This window comes from Sitophilus oryzae, unplaced genomic scaffold, assembly GCF_002938485.1.
Source record: "Sitophilus oryzae breed Bouriz unplaced genomic scaffold, Soryzae_2.0 scaffold_926_pilon_pilon, whole genome shotgun sequence".
Lineage (NCBI taxonomy): Eukaryota > Metazoa > Arthropoda > Insecta > Coleoptera > Curculionidae > Sitophilus > Sitophilus oryzae.
The window spans coordinates 754,682-768,486 of NW_022147557.1; the positions used below are offsets into that span (position 1 = coordinate 754,682).

Consider the following 13,805-nt stretch of genomic DNA (forward strand, 5'->3'; position numbering starts at 1 on the left):
CAATATGGCCACCAAGCGATAATCACTTAAATTATTATCACTTATTAATCACATCCTTCTATATAGGAAAAATATACATAGAGTTGTATAATCAAGAAAATCGCTAATTGGTAATACAAGAAAATTAATATTAACATTTATAAAAAGGTACATATATTGAACTCTGGTTGTCTTGACTTGACGGTAATTATATTGACTTAAGTCATTTTACTGACTTAACTTGCAGATCATCAATATTTAAGACATAAATATAGACTTAAGTCATAAAAACGTCATAAATAACGTTATATTAATTTAAGCTTTTACAAAAATGACTTGATTTGAAATAAATTGATTTAAGTGATTGACTTAAGACTTTAATCATTTGAACTTTATGTTGAATTTGACATAAGACTTAAATCATTTTAATTTTAGAAATGACTTAAAACTTAATGCCCACTTCCACCGTTTGTATAAATCTTGTTTAAAGGCTAAACAGTGATTAACTATAATATTTTACTTGCACCATTACATAAACGTTGTTTATACTTATCTAATCGATGTTTAAACTAAACTGTCATATTTCGACGTTTAAATTTTAAACGTAGATTATCTAACTTCATTATTCTGTGTTATGTTGTCATATTCTTTGGCGGTTGTACTTTTAGTACTTTTTTATACTTAGTTCTTATTTAAAAAATATATATAAGATGGATTTTGATAAAAATTACATTTTGAAAGATGATTTGGATATCTCGAAATTATGGATTATGGATTTCCTGGAAAAAATTATTTGAGGACTATAACTATAACTATTTTGGCGAAATGGACGGATCTAAATTTTAGCACTTCACTTTTTTTCTGATACGGACACATGGTCAGTTTTCTTATTTTCTTAATATATCCTTATATCTATCACATCCTTATATCACATCACATATATTTGCAATTGGAGTTTTTTCGTCTGGGCTAAAACTAACACAATGGTCTCTTTTCTTTTTAATTTCATCGCAATACATGTCCCGAACTTATTATTAATTTTTTTTATTTTAATTTAAATAAATTTATTTTAATTAAATTTACATTGGACATTACTTGGACATTTAACATAATAACGGATAAACAATGTTTGAAACCATGGAAACAAATACGAATATGAAGTTCGCTACCTATCAAAGACTGACGTTGTTGCCAAGAATATTCGCTAATTAACTAAACAAGCTTTCATTGTGCATGGTGCAAATGTAACAAAAATAATCATCGATTAAAATATAATCAGTGATTACTTAAACGCCGTTTAAATGCAAATTGGTGCAAACGGCCATTATGTAGTCTTTTTGAAACTAACTTGCTGCAGCTCTGAATAGCCGTCACAGTTGTTTATTGACTGATACTGAGACGGTACGGTAACGGAACTGAGTCGTAACATATGCAAATTGGCCTTAACTGTATTGTTTCAGTAGAAAATTTCCAAGAAGATTACACAATTACTCCACTTTTTACTCCACGGAGTTTAAGGAACCATTTACCTATTTAGAATTCAAACCAGAAGTCAAATTTAATAACAAATCGCACCCCAATTTAAATAAATTAATTTAATATTCATCGGCCGCTTCACCTAGCTGAAATAACCTGTCCACTATTGTTTTCAGGTGAGCGGTCCTAGTTTAGGTTGGATAGGGAGACGACGTCCAATATTGGACTGTTGAATAAATATTAAAATTTCCCATTTTCTAGAGTGGCTGAGTATCTGTTTTTAACGGAAATTTCGATTTACCATTCGAACAGCTTAATGAAATCGATCAAGTTAAGTTGCAAGAAAAATTTACCGGTTTTTAGTTTCGTTCTAAAATAAACACATTTTAGCTGTACAGATAATTAATCGCGCAAGAAAAATATAACCTTTTTAATTGATCTAAATTTTAATTAAAGTTTGTAGTCCAGTAAATAAGGACACGAAAACACCCAAGTTTCGGCGTATGTCTTTTAGGCGGATTATGTACTTAGAGGGCCTAAAGTATTGGTATTTGTTGAATTAAAATTTGCTCACAAAAAAACTTTATTAAAAGCTATCAACACAGTAACCATCAATTCGAAGTTGGTGAAAGAATGTCTAGAGAAATTAGGTAAAGAAAGTAAAGTCGTCCTACTCTGGGTGTCAGCAAGGGATAGAAGGCAATGAAAAAGCAAGGGCAATCAGGGGCGAACAATCCACTAATTTGACCAGAGCCGTTCTGCTTCCCAAGTGGAAACCAACTTAAAGTTGGTCCCAGAAACCTGAAAGGCTCCATCTGTAAGCTGGAATGGGAATTCTCCAACGGTTTAAAACACACGAAGAATTTTCTCAGGACTTACAACCGAATGAAATCAAATATGTTCCTTGATTTAAGTAAGAACAATCTCGATCACGGGGTTTTAACAGGACACTGTCTCCTCAATGAACACCTCAGTAGATTTCAACAGCGAATGCAGGTTTTGTGGGGAAAATAGATAAACACCAGAATACCTGAACACTGAATGCGCCGACATGACAACCACCATTGTTTATGATAAGTTATATAACTCCAAATAGGGGGACTCTTTGGACCAATAAGGTAGCGGTGATTAAGTTCTTCCTCCCATAGTATCTTAAATCTACAATTCTATTTTATTGAAACTGATTGAAGTTTTCTAATAAGCTGAAACTTATGTAGAGATAAGATTACTCTCATTAAAATTGAAACATCTACACTGAAAAAAATAATTTGTGTATGTAACAAAAATATTGATGGTTATTTCTTGCCACAGATTATTGTAGTAAATTTGCCATCCGTTCTTTAGTTTTACAACTCATTTGTAAAATAGCTGTAGGGCTAATTTGTGGCATGGATGTAAATATGTAAAAATATATCTTTAAGTATATTTACCAATATTTTTTTGTGAATTTATGTAGAAAATATGTTTCTCTTACTAAATTTACTTATTCATTGTAAATGTATCTTTTAAAATCGCCAACTTCTTGTAATGTTACTATAGTGTAACAACAAATTAAAACATTTTATTATAGTAAATTTACAATTAGGTACTTTCGTAAATTCACAAAGTATTAAGCCCCATACTCACACTTCGTTCCTTCCTCGCGTCCCTTCCTCGCGTTACTTCCTCGCGTTACTCCCTCGCGTTACTTCCTCGCGTTACTTCGTCACTTCGCTTCCTTCCTTCGACCATTCGATGCTTGGAAATTAGTCGATTATGCAACAACACACCACAAAATATTTTTAATATAGCAGCTACATGTTTATTACGAAATATCTAGTAACCTAAAATTTTTAAAAAATCCGAAAGGCGCATAATTTTTATTTTATAAAACTGCAATTCTTTGTCTTGTCAAAAATAAAAATTTAATTTCTATAATATATATGTTTTTTTTAATAAATCGAATATTTCAGTATCATGTACAAGGTATATCAGTATGAATGTACAAGGCGAGTCAACAATAGAGTAAAGTTTATTATGTAATTTATATCGAAACTATGAAATATGACATACTAATTAAACGTTGATGTCAATCCCCATTTCTTCAGATATTTTTGTAAAGGCATCATGCACACTATTTCTATTTTTTTTTTATTTTTGTCGCTACGATTACAAAAATATGGACATGAATTTTTTCACAAATATGAAGACAATATTGTTTTTTTCTTCCATTTTTTAGACTACCGTGTGTGAATTATTTTTATATCGACTAGCGATTGCTAGATGTACAGGATGTCCCATTTTTGTGTGTTTTATGGGGTTTCTGAGTAGAGATATAAAGATGCCGTTTTCACATCATTGTTCTACTTATTGTGGAACTAAATATGCTACACACAGATGTATCCTAGCCTTCTTAGTTCAAAGTTATTCCTTATTTCTTTCTTTTACTTTTTATTTTTTTAATTAGTAGAAATTTTTGCATTTTTTGATAACCTTTGTATCTCGATTATCTAATAACGTATCGAAAAGGTGAAAATGATCAGCGATGGGCGGTGGGTAAGTACCCAATTTGTAGATATATAAAATCTCGGTATATATGTATATACCTACCTGTAGATTTAGATGAATATCCTAATTTTAATAAAAGGAGTTTCCGACGACCGCATAGTAAATACCCGGTAGGTATAATACCGGGAATAGAAATATACCAATATATATAAGGAATATTGTAGATATACTCGTATTCTTGATATTACTGGTATTATACCGGGTATTACTATGCGGTCGTTGAAAATACCTTTTATAAAATTAGACTGTTCATCTAAATGTACAGGTATATACCGGATACCCTGACTTTGTTTTGTTCTTACCATTGAGTACTTACCCACCGCCCGTGTCTCATTTTTCAGGTAGAATGCAGTGACGAAACTAGTTCTTCGTTGGTAGCTGTCTATTTCGAAAAATGACTCAAACTTATGTTCTTTTTTTTAAACAGGACACTCTATATATTATTTTTTATTTTATTTGCCTTGTTATGAGCTTTCTAAAATTATAATATACTCTATATTTATTTATTTAGGTACTGCTAGACTGCTAAACGGCTCTTATTTTATTTAACTTAATTTTACCAGATAACTTTGCTTTGCATCGTGATATTTTGATAAACTACACGGAAACTGAACTCGTGCTACTTTTAAATAACATGCCAATAACAAACATTTTACGTCGAATAAATTAGTTGATTGTTTTGATTACCTAATTTAAACCGGCCGACTATGTAATAAAGTTAAATAATGCATTTTACCCCGTTTATGAAAATAAGTATTTTAGAAATCCCGTAACAAGGAAAATAAAATAATATTCAAGCTATCGCATAAAAACATATAGAATTTGCAATCTATTTAAAAGACAGATTCCAACGAGAAGAAATAGTTACGGCACTGCATTCTGCAGCTATTTACGGAGACCGTTTTCACCTTTTCGATAAGTATGATAAAAAGGGGATCGAAAAATGCAATAATTTCAGATTCACCCTGTATTTTAGGAAGTAAGAGAGCTAGGACATATCTGTATGTAGCATCTTTAGTTTCATAAAAAAGTAACAGCGTAATGTGAAAACCGCATCTTTGTATCTCGACTCATAAACGAGAAACCCTGCAAAACACACGAAAATGGGACACCCTGTACAGGACGTACTGCCAAATCAAGAAATTATCTACGAATGAAATCCAAGATCGATTTATATATTTTATATATTTTAGTATTTTTTCGTGTTCGTGATAATTCCTTTGCTACTTCCTCCAAAAACCGACAGTACGTGGAAGGAGCGTTTCGAGGAAGTAAACGGACGAAGTAGGGTTTTGACGAAGGAGGAAGGAACACACACTCGCATAAAATCGATATTTTCCCATAGTAAATATATGATTTTTGGACGAAGGGACGCTAGGAAGGAACGAAGTGAAGTAGCGAAGTGTGAGTATGGAGCTTAGTAAATATTAATAAATTTAATAAAACACGTGTTTATAATAATTATAATATTTATTAAAAAGATTAATAAAAAGTTACAAAACAGAACTTACGTATGTAAGATACTCATTGGCATATCTTCTTGTCTAGAAGAACATTACTGGAATTCTGAGCCTAACCAAAATAAGAACAAAATTCCCATTAGATACAAAAAAAAAACATACAAGAAAAAGGTATCTAATCAAAACAGTCAACTTACCAACTTAGAGAATATGCATGTATAGTGTCCTCTATTCCGGTCCTTGGAGACTATGTTTTCTAAGAGGGCTGGCTTTATATTTACAGAAACTACATATAAATATAATTAATATAATATACTTACTCTTAAATTATAAAAACACTAATCACCCACGCTCTGAGACTCTCCTGAACTGTTCTTCGTCTTTCCTCCTAACTACGTTTTCAATCGATTACTTAATGCCAAATTAATGCTCATCAGCTTTACAAGAAATCACGTGGCGCCGCGTCATTTTTTACAAAATATATTATGGTAAATTTATACAACTTTTGTGATTATATCTACGACACGTGCCACGCCCTTTCTAATTTGAAGTTCAATAAAACACAAGTTTACTTAATGCAGAATGAGTTGCATAGAGGCCACTAGCTTTTTAATTTTAACAGCCGGGTGGTCGGGGTTCAAAGATATTAATAAATGGGCGCCTCGAGATTATACTCTATGAACTCGGCAATAAAGATGTAACTATTAAGTAGACTTCAACACTAACCTCGAACTGTTGAGTGCAACTACCATGAACTTAAAATATGCTATAACTCATTAAACTTAAGTGGCTCTAACTCAACTATGAGACTGCAAATAATACTACTAAAAATGTTTAAGCGATTTATTAAAATATTAAAAGTTAATATTTAAAGAAATGGAAATGAATAAAAGTTGAAAAATAGAATAAAATTTAAATCAAGAAAACTAACTAAAAGTATGACGTCATAATCCCCCTTACTTAAACTAAGTACAAAATCCTGGGTGGATTACAAATATCAAATCTAAAATTATACTAATCTGAACAGTCTTACTCTAAGGGTTGTATAAACTTGAAACAACTCGGAAGTTCCTCCGGCTGACCTATGGTGTATGGCTATGGGTGGCTACGACGGTGTACAGCAGCTCAATGTGATGTCACTGGAGCCCACGGATGTCAGCAGACGTACGGATGCCGGCCAGGTTTAGGACTTCAAGAGGTGAACATAAAAAAACCCTCAACGAGGGTTTATGATGTCCAACGGGTAACTCTACACACGGGCAACAGGAACGGATGGAATTCTGGACTGTTCTGTGCTGTACGGTCTGGATCGGTCTTCTTGCTCTTGGAACTATTCGGGGACTTCTTGGGCACGTGGAATCGGGATATCGGTCGGAAAAATTTGGCTATTTAATCCCTTACGGAGATTGGTCGGTGGTCCATGTAAACTCAACAAAATCCAACCACGTCTCTGACCAAATGTGTTTCGGAAGCTTTAATCCTTCTCTACGAAGACCTGCTATTCACCAACAGGGAATGCTTTACGAAACGGCAGCCAGTTCTTCACGACGATATTCTCGGTCAGGGAGTACACAAGAAGTGATGCAAGGATTCGATTTCCTTCACAAAATCAGATTTCTACCGGAAATCTCCCTCCAGGATATAGATAGGACTAGTCCAACTCACAAAAAGGCATAAATAAAAAATGATGTTTTCTCCTCAGCCATATTCCATATCCGGTCAATGAACGAACTAAACTCAGAAATTCCACAATTAAAAGAACGAATTTCACACTGCGATCCACATCAAAAATAACCAATTTAACTACGAAATTTGATCTGATAATTATAAAATTTCAATAACCAAAACAAAGGATAAATAAATCCAAAAACATCTGATTTGATCTGACAGTGACAAGTGACGGAGGTGATGATCAAAGATATAGAGAGATGGACAAAAAACCTACTGCTGGTCGGCATCAGTGACAATATATGTATAATATCGCGGTGTATATCGGGTTGCATAATCGTAAAATTTAAATAAAATAATATTTAACAATAAAATTATAGTAAACATGATGCAAAAATAATAGTTATTTGCGATAATTTATGAGCTAGCACACAGAGGTCGTTGCGAGAAAATTTGACTGTTACACACGTGCAATTTTACTACAAGAGTGTATTTCTGATTTAAATTTAATTTTTAAACTCAAACAAAACTCATTGTGAAAATAATATCGTTTTGTAATAATCACTTAATATTAATAAACTGTTTTGCAAAATTATATTTTTTGTGAAACTATGTAAAAATATCTCATTTTACAAGTTTCTTATTAAAAATACTATAATGTATCAATATTTTTTTTTTTGTAAAATTACTTATATTTTTTTCAGTGTATAAGCGTGTTTTAGACATAAATAATATGTAGGTCCACGCCTCTAAACACGCTGATACAGAAAAAAATCCCCACGACACATATGACCGAACATGACGGGGCAAAAAAGGGCGGCCCAGTGAGTAACGACCTCCGTCCACCGAATTAAATCACGGAAATTAATTCCGACGTGTGTACGCACACGGACATAGACATCACTCGGATGGTCTATTGAATGTGGCGAGTGCCCTCGGTCCCTTTTTTCGTTCATTCATCAACTTGGCCGTGTTTTTAAGTCAAGTCGACACAACGCCGACGTTGCTTTTTTGCTTTACGTTGTTTATTATTATGGTGACATTGGGTGAAAGAGATTAGTGTTGTTGAATTCAGAAATCCTTGTGAGTATACTCTTGATTTTTTCTTGAAAATATATAATGCAATTTTTCTAAAATCCGTCTATTAACCCTTAACTGGTCCGGTAATAGATATGTATCATAAACGATCCGGCGTAGTTTGTAGGACTACGCCTTCTAAAAAATTAAAAAAACACACAAAAACTAAAAAATAACAAATTTTTATTTCATTATATATTATATTATGTATTATTAAACTAATCTAGACAAAAATGGGTTCAATTAATATAAATTTTAAGAAAATATGGTACAAAATAAAATAGCATACATATAAATTTGAAAAAAAAACCGTATAGGTTTTTACTAAGTTTTAAAAAATAAAACTAAATCTCTGACAGTCATTACAATATAGAAATAAGTTTTTAATACTATATATAAAAAAATAAGTTATAAAACTGGAGTTAAAGAAAAAGTTTATAGTTACAGTATGTGACAAAGTTCATTGTTTTCCTGAACATGTTTTACACAATGGATTTGTACATTCTAGACATTAAAAATAATTAACTAAGACAAAACATTGTCTTTAACTAGTATAAGAACTCTAGGATAAGAATATCTCTGTGGGTGTATTTTGGTTGTACAGGAATTGCAAGTATTCTACCAATTGTAAAGCATATTTCTGGTGGAATATTTGACATTGTCAAACGCATTTGTTTGGCAGATTGTCATATTGTCACTGTCACAGTCCTCATCGTATCATTTTAATACAGTTTCTTCGTCACTAGAGTCTCCTAAACGCAATCTTTTCGAAGGCCCGGCCATATTTTATAAAAGTTTCACACACAAAATCTTACACAAACGGTCCGGCGTCGTCTGAGAGACTACGGCTTAAGTAACTTCTGCCAGAACTTCTAAAAAACTAATCCAGTTTGGGCATAAATATGGCTATCAGTTGTTGACCGTGAGGGGGAGGATTAGCTGGAACGCCAATCGTGTAGGCGGTCCCAGTAACTAATAAGAATGAGTTAATTATTTGGCGACGCCGTCGGACGACGCCGGACCAGTTAAGGGTTAAAAACATGATTCTGTCTTTAACATATTCTAGAGTGGAAAATTTGTTTTTTCTACTTTTTACTAGACTTATATTAATATAATATATGTTCTTTAGTTTTATTCTAATTTTTGATCATCTAGATATTCACTTTTTCTAATTTAGGGGCAAGGTGTTAATATTTATTAAACATATATTTACATATTTTGACTTTCTTCTACTTAGTTCCCATTTAGCATTTTTTATTGTTTATTTTTTTATTAGCAGATACTCCCTTTTTAATTATTATTTAAAAATTGAACTTTAAAAATGATTGAAACTAATTATTGAAACAACTGCTCTTAAAAAACTTATAATTTAGAGAAAAAATTATAATTAATTAGAGATAACTTTTTTTCGTCTGGTGTCCATAAGATATAGGATTCCTGTTGGGTATTTACATTGATATGAATAACGGGTTAAAACCTCATTCAGAATCTCGAAATTAGTGATAGACTAGACTAAATAGATACAACTAAAATTAAGATAATATTTTAGAAACAGCTTTGTGGTAGTCTGTTGTATCTATAGAGAAAGTCTAATAATTCGTCACCCTAGAATTAGGTTGTTCTATATCCACTTTTGGGGTAAAATGAGTTACATACACCATTTTTTTATGCAGAATTAGCTTCTTCTATATCCACAATAACAATATAGCCAAATTCACAAATAAAGAAAAAAAATCTAATATTGTGTACTATATCCATATTAATTTGAAAGTGGCGAAACCATATAATGGTTTCCGAAACCATCCAAAAATCACTATTTAAGGCTACATCCTACAGTTTGTAATAAAAAAATAGAATTATTGTGTTCTTTATCCTAACGTGGCCTAAGTGGATATGGAACGAAAATACCAGATCAAAAAATATGCTGCTATGCATAAAAATTAGATTGTTCTATATCCATTTATTCTCGATCTCTTTCTCTCTAACATACAATGTATGTATCTGTTTTTATTTAAATTTAAGGCTTTTGTTTTAAGCGGGTGAAATTGCACCACTAAACGTTCTTTTGTCAAATAGGCGGCAAATCGGTTCGTTTGAAAAGCACTGATTGCCTGATTTGTTAGCAAATTCGAATGTTTCACACTTTGGAATTTCGTGAAACCAGCTGCTTCAACTCAATTGACTGCTCAATCGTTCGTTTGAAAAGCACTGATTGCCTGATTTGTTAGCAAATTCGAATGTTTCACACTTTGGAATTTCGTGAAACCAGCTGCTTCAACTCAATTGACTGCTCAATCGTTCGTTTGAAAAGCACTGATTGCCTGATTTGTTAGCAAATTCGAATGTTTCACACTTTGGAATTTCGTGAAACCAGCTGCTTCAACTCAATTGACTGCTCATTCGTTCGTTTGAAAAGCACTGATTGCCTGATTTGTTAGCAAATTCGAATATTTCACACTTTGGAATTTCGTGAAACTAGCTGCTTCAACTCAATTGACTGCTCAATCGTTCGTTTGAAAAGCACTGATTGTCTGATTTGTTAGCAAATTCGAATGCTTCACACTTTGGAATTTCGTGAAACCAGCTGCTTCAACTCAATTGACTGCTCATTCGTTCGTTTGAAAAGCACTGATTGCCTGATTTGTTAGCAAATTCGAATATTTCACACTTTGGAATTTCGTGAAAGTAGCTGCTTCAACTCAATTGACTGCTCAATCGTTCGTTTGAAAAGCACTGATTGCCTGATTTGTTAGCAAACTCGAATGTTTCACACTTTGGAATTTCGTGAAACCAGCTGCTTCAACTCAATTGACTGCTCAATCGTTCGTTTGAAAAGCACTGATTGCCTGATTTGTTAGCAAATTCGAATGTTTCACACTTTGGAATTTCGTGAAACCAGCTGCTTCAACTCAATTGACTGCTCATTCGTTCGTTTGAAAAGCACTGATTGCCTGATTTGTTAGCAAATTCGAATATTTCACACTTTGGAATTTCGTGAAACTAGCTGCTTCAACTCAATTGACTGCTCAATCGTTCGTTTGAAAAGCACTGATTGCCTGATTTGTTAGCAAATTCGAATGTTTCACACTTTGGAATTTTGTGAAACCAGCTGCTTCAACTCAATTGACTGCTCAATCGTTCTCTAATACTATCAATACTAGAGATAGCTAAAAAAACATTTAAATGATCCAATGAAAGTTAAAAATCAGACTTAAAATCTGATTAACTTATTCTAACACTATATATACCAAACAAATAGGCGGAAAAAAATTATAGTTTTTAATAAACAATGCAGACGAATAATTACTACTATTGTATTTTAGGTTTTTATTTTTTTACGTTGTTTTTAGTTAATGTCTTAATGTCTCCATTTCAGTTATTTTGTGTTGAAATAACATTTTGAAATACAAATAAATCAGCTTAAAATGAGTATTATATTATTCTATATCCCCTTATTTTGTTCTATATCCCTAAAATTGGCTCAATGCACATCTAATACACATTTGTTCTATATCCAAATGTAAAATCATTAATATCTTTTAAATAAAGCTTCTAAAAGTAAAATAAATACATATGTTTGATAGGTTTTTATATTACCTTTAATTTATATGTTTAATAGAACTATTTTGGTATATAGTGTTCACGGATACCCAGTTTAAACTTTAAACTTTATTTTCTTAGTTTCATCGAAATGGTCTATAGAACAATCTTATTCTAGGGTGACGAATTATCTTATAAAACATTAAACTTTTCATTTCTAACCACAATTGCTCTTAACGGAGGATGATGAAAGTCCAAAATGACATTGCTCGCACATTGTGAAATATAATTAGTGGTAAAAGTTAGTTTTTTTTTAACTTTTTTTACTAATTCAACATTTCTACCACTAATTTTAACCTTTTGAACGCTTACATTGTACCCTGTATTGCGGAATAAACTTCTACGCTAAATGAAACCATAAGTTTATTCCTCTAACTTTGAGGTTCTGAATGTAGCTTAAGAAAAGAAGTTGATGCAAAGATGCTGGACAAGAAGAAAGTAAAAAAGATTACAGATTATTTTGTAAGTCCCAACTGGAAACCGATTATTGATGCTGTAATAGATAATACGAAACTTTTTCACTAGAAATATTTTGTATTTATTTTTAACGCTTCTTTGAATAATAATTAATATACTTATTTAAAATTGCAATATCCCTGTTATGTTATTTATCAATCAAAATGTAATAGGCCAGTAGTAAGCGAGGATAAAAATAGGGTATTACCTTCAAATTCTTGACATCCGCACCGATTGACGTGAAATTTTAACAGTGAATAGAGATATATGTAAGAAACAATAGCTACATAGTAGCGATGTGTGCTTTCACCCTGGGGGTGAGTGCCACCCCTTCTCGGGGGTGAAAAATAGATCACCCATTTTAGTTACAAAAATCAACAAAGGGATGAATTCTATAACATTTTTTCAGAAAATTAATATTTTCCGAGTTATTTAGGATTGAAAATGTTGGTTTTTCATCTTAAACTGCATATTTTTCTGTAATTTTTTATAAATAACTGGAAAATGTTGTATTTTATCGCAAAACTCATATAAAGCAAAAATGAAGCTTTTGGAATAACAAATCGATTTATTTTTTGTTGTTTATCATAGGTGTAGTCATAGCCGAGTTATCACTCTGTAAACTTGATTCTTTATTTTTCGAAAACTAAATTGCATCATTTTACCGTAAAATAATGGCGAAAGAAGACATTTTTCGAAGAAAATGAATATGACCGTTTTTAAAGTGCTTGAAAAGACCTTTTATGTCATTTTTAAAGGTTTTTTCAAGTTCGTAGCTCAAAAACTCGAGGAGTTATGATAAAAATAAAATGGTCATCTCATTTTTTCGGAAACAAATTAACAACAAAATCTATGATTAAAATCATAAAAATAAAAACTATCAATTTGTAGGAAATTACACGAGCTACAAATTAACCTCTATAGTTGAACAGTCTTGAACTCTTCATTTTCGCGAGATTTTTGGGTTTTAAATGCTCAAAAAAGGTGGTTCCTTACCTGCAAGTCAAACTAAAAAAACGTAATATCTACGAGATAAAGAGATCTACACAAAAATTAAAAGAGAGCAAAAATATTGCAAAAAAAGAACTTCAATTTTGCTCTGTCTTAGTTTTTATTTTTATGATTTTAGTCATAGATTTTGTTGTTAATTTTTTTCCGAAATAATGAGGTGACCATATTATTTTTATCATAACTCCGCGAGTTTTTAAGCTACAAACTTTTTTAATAAAGCATTTAAAAGGTCTTTTCAACCACTTTAAAAATGATCATATTCATTTTCTTCGAAAAATGTGTTCTTTCGCCATTATTTCACGGTAACATGTTGGAATTTAGTTTTCGAAAAATAAAAAATCACGTTTACATAATGATAACTCAACTATTATTACACCTACGGTAATCAACACAAATATGGATCGTTTAGTAATTCCAAAGCTTCATTTTTGCTTTATATGAGTTTTGCGATAAAACGCAAGGTTTTCGAGTTATTTATAAAAATTGGCAAAAAAATATGCAGTTTTTAGATGAAAAATCAACATTTTCAAT

General features: G+C 31.7%; 1 protein-coding gene across 4 annotated transcripts in view; it reads left to right on the forward strand.

Annotated features, from left to right (window-relative positions):
- The window catches only part of LOC115890798 (rap guanine nucleotide exchange factor 4), a 691,873-nt gene that overhangs the window by 415,261 nt on the left and 262,807 nt on the right, over window positions 1-13,805 (forward strand). The window contains exon 1 of one of the 4 annotated variants that reach the window (XM_030911144.1): window positions 7,943-8,213. The exons of the other annotated variants lie outside the window; for them this stretch is intronic. The gene's annotated coding sequence lies outside the window, so the exon portion shown is untranslated. Of the gene's footprint in view, window positions 1-7,942; window positions 8,214-13,805 lie in introns of those variants that run through there. 4 annotated transcript variants of the gene reach the window in all.